Genomic DNA, 3,920 nt, shown 5'->3' with positions numbered 1-3,920 from the left:
TTACTTTTTAATCTTTAAGTACATTTTTAAACAGGTACTTTAATACTTTTACTTAAATGATACTTTTACTTGAGTTTTTTTTTGTTCTGGTATCTGTACTTTTACTTACGTAACAAAACTGAGTATTTCTTCCACCTCTGGTTTGTAACTTGTGGAGTCTAAAACGACATATTGTTCCTGTTATCGACTGGATCCTGAGGTCAGATGAGTCCATGATCTGTTTTAATAGTTTTGTCAATAAATCCACTAGAATAATGACATGTGTTTTGTACTGTACATCACTGGAAAGAGACATTAGATAAGTACTACTATGAGGAATTATTATTAGAAGTATTTTTATGTATATCATTTTGACTGATTTCTCAAATATTAATCACAAAAGACTACTGCTTCACCTGGAATGTTCCACACTTTGGCTTTACAGGGCCCATATTACACTATTTTCTGGTCTGTTAAAATGTTGTGTCCTCATCACAAACAGACCTGGAATTGTGTGTTGTTTCATTCACACATGTTTAACACACAACCCCTGCATATTTAGTGTTCTGAGTTCTTTTCTCAAATTGACAACACTCTGACTAATAAAAATGTATTTTGTTGGTATGAAATAAAAGGCACCCTAACAGCTAAATAAAACACAATATATGTAAACAGTAGCTCAGTTGGTAGAGCATTTGTGGTTAAACATGATTGGTTGAGCGGTTGATCCACTGACCCACAAGTTGGTGGTGCGTTTCCAGCTCCCACAGACAAATACTGTCATTGTGTCCTTGGGCAAGACACCTAACCTACCTCACCCCCAGTATCTGTGTACACTGGTGTATGAATGTGTGTGTGAATGGATGAGTGGTTTCTTGATGTAAAGTGTTTTGAAGGTGAGAAAGCTCAATATAAAAATGTGACCTTTACAATTTAAACATTATAGAAGAAAACCCTTATAGTCTGATTAGGTTCATTAGATCTTCAGATATAATTATACTTTTGTTTATTTCATTATCGGCTCTATAGATAAGAAACTAAACTCATTTACTACAAGCAGACCACTGTCTCAAGCTTCTGAGGGTGGAACCAGGTGCAGGTCCCCCACAGAACGAGCCCACCAGCCGCTCATAAAGGAACCTCGGGGAGAGCTGTATCCGGCTTGGCATCGTCTCCGCCGCGATGAGGCGAGCCTTTGTGGGGCCACTTCCTGTTTGGCTCAGATGAGTTTAAAGAAGCCGTGTCTTTCTCTGTGAGATGTTGGACTTTCATGGTGGAATTAATTGGTGACTTAATAAAAGCTTTAGTGTTCAACCGAGACCTTTTTATTGGCGAAGTGCACTTCACAGTATTTCTACAGAGAAGAGAGAGGATTAAAGCAGAAGTGTCTTATTAAAACACTTTGTAGACTCGGGTGTTAAAAGAAACTACTTTACTTTGGTTTCAACAAAAGTTCTATCCACAGATTGAGATCTCCATAAGTAATATAGATCAAAACATAGATCAAGAATAGCCTAATATGGATTTTAATCAGGCTAGAAATCTGGGGGTAATAATGTAATCAAACGTGAACTTTAACAGCCACATCAAATCAATAACATCTGCAGCTTTTTACCATATAAAAAACAATGCAAAAATCAAAGGTATATTTTCGAAAAACAGACTTGGAGACACTTATCTTTGCTTAGCTACAGTACATCCAGAACACTGCTGCTCGGGTCCTGACTAGAGCCAGAAAATACGAGCACATGTGTCCTGTGCTCAGGTCTCTGCACTGGCTCCTGTGGCTCAGAGAATAGACTTTAAAGCAGCTCTGTCTCTAAACCATCTCACACTCTGAGGACTTCAGGGACTGACCTCCTGCTGGTGCCAGAGTCAGGACTAAACATGGGGAATCAGTGTTTCAGTTTTATGCAGCTAAACCCTGGAACAGTCTTCCTGAAGATGTGAAAAAGGCTTTACTTTGACAATGTTTAAATCCAGGCTCCAAATGGTCCTGTTTAGCTGCACATATGACTGAAAGGGTTTTATTCTGCATTCCTCTCTTGATATAATGTTGTTACCTCCTCAAAAACATACATGTAGTTGTGTTTTGTTTCATTTCTTACATGTTTGAGGAACTCTATTATTAGTGTGTCTACAGCTCCAAAGCTCAAAAACACAACTCCAGGTCTGTTTGTGATGAGGAAACAACATTATAACATAGACAGAAAACAGTGTAATATGGACCTTTTAAGCACAAATATGACAGAAATTCTTGTACTTGAGTAATTACATCTAACTGTACTTTTGCTTGAGTACAGATTTTGAGTTTACTCTTTCCACGTTTGACCTTTAGCCACTCTTGCCTGTTTAGATCACATGAACAGCCTACAGTAGTTTCAATGAATAAGAAAAGTCCAACACGAACAGACTGGACTCCACCAAACTGCTACTACACCAGCACTAAAGGGACATTTTTACAGATTTGCTTTCTAAGCCCCCAGTGTCTGTGTACACTGGTGTATCACTGTGTGTGTGAATGGGAGTGGTTCTTTGATGTAAAGAGCTTTGAAGGTGGAAAAGAGCTATATAAATGTGATCTTTTACCATTTAAGCATTTTCTAGACGTACACAAAACAGCTTTTATTAGTTGCTGTTGAGGGACCACCTGACGCTCTTTTGGTCAGTCCTCTGTCCCTGGCCCACTTATGTCTCACTAGTGCCATGTGAATTGTTCGGAAGAAGAGATGTACTTACATAGAAACATAATGTTTATAAGTCTTCATAAATACCTACTTTGGATGTACTGGCTCTCTGGGGTCATTTACTCTTCAGGCCCTCCTCCTCTCTCTGTGTCAAGGGGCCAAACAGAAAATTATAGCGTAATCAGTCCTTAACTGTAAGAACCATATCAGTCCCACTACAATTACAATGCCCAACGGGACGCACTTTCACTGTGGCCAACTTAAAGTGTGTAAACATAACATGCACAACATTCCAGGCAAAACAGAAACTTTGAACTGTTCAGAAGAGGTTCACCTGAGGTCACACTGCTGCCCCCAGTGGAGCCTTGAGATGCTGCCGTGCTGAGTACAGGAGTGTTGTGCTTGGTTTTCCACATGGAAAACCAAAGGTAAAGGTATTAAAGTCTGTTCCAGACCAGCTGGTCTACAGCCTTCATCAGGGCCATCCGCCTCCAGGCTCCAGACACGAGCAGAACGAGAACTAATGAATAACACAGTGGACACACTCATCAAGCATGATCCAGTCTAACAAATATGATCCAATCTATCATGACCCCCCCCATTCTGCGCTGTAACTCAGTCAATCCTCTTTTGAAGGGACGTACTACACACGGACACAGTGAAGGATGTGTAAGTACAAAGCTCTTCTGCCACCTGCTGGTGTACAATAGGAGTTACAGATAAAGAAATGAGTTGAAGTCAGGCTCACGAGGCCTGGGCAGAGAATGATTTAAATTCAAGGACTGAAACTGACAAACAGCGTCGGGGAATGAAAATGAAGATGTTCTCTTTCCTTGACCCATAGAGCTACAGAGTTCTGCAGTGGGGGGCATCGTCATGACCTCGTGGCGCAACGGTAGTGCGTCTGACTCCAGATCAGAAGGTTGCGTGTTCAAATCACGTCGGGGTCAGATTATAATAATTTACCCTCGTGCTCAACTCCAGCCTCAGTAATAAAATATGAGTGTTATTTGTAACTCTTACCTTTCCCTCCTCGTCATTTGGATTCCTAAATTGCGTAAAAAAGCCAAACACAGATTAAACACGTGGTCAACCAGCCCCTCTTGTCTTGTTATAAAATGTTGCTGATGTTTTTTTTTTTTTCCAAACGGCGCAGTCCTCCGTCAGTTAAAAGCCTTTCCTCGTGCCCCGTGTGGCTCCTCCCTCCACCTGCAGAGGCACAAGTCCACACCAAACCCGGGCAGGTCCCAGAAG

General features: G+C 40.8%; 1 non-coding gene across 1 annotated transcript; it reads left to right on the top strand.

The window, feature by feature from the left end:
* The first annotated feature begins 3,544 nt into the window (after positions 1–3,544).
* On the top strand, positions 3,545–3,616 carry trnaw-cca (transfer RNA tryptophan (anticodon CCA)). Its single transcript has one exon. It is a non-coding gene; the product is annotated as a tRNA-Trp (tRNA).
* Positions 3,617–3,920: the final 304 nt, after the last annotated feature.

The sequence above is a fragment of the Periophthalmus magnuspinnatus genome, chromosome 14 (genome assembly GCF_009829125.3).
Source record: "Periophthalmus magnuspinnatus isolate fPerMag1 chromosome 14, fPerMag1.2.pri, whole genome shotgun sequence".
Taxonomy (NCBI): domain Eukaryota; kingdom Metazoa; phylum Chordata; class Actinopteri; order Gobiiformes; family Gobiidae; genus Periophthalmus; species Periophthalmus magnuspinnatus.
Note: the sequence above shows the minus strand (reverse complement) of the source record. Positions and strands in the feature narration are given on the sequence as shown.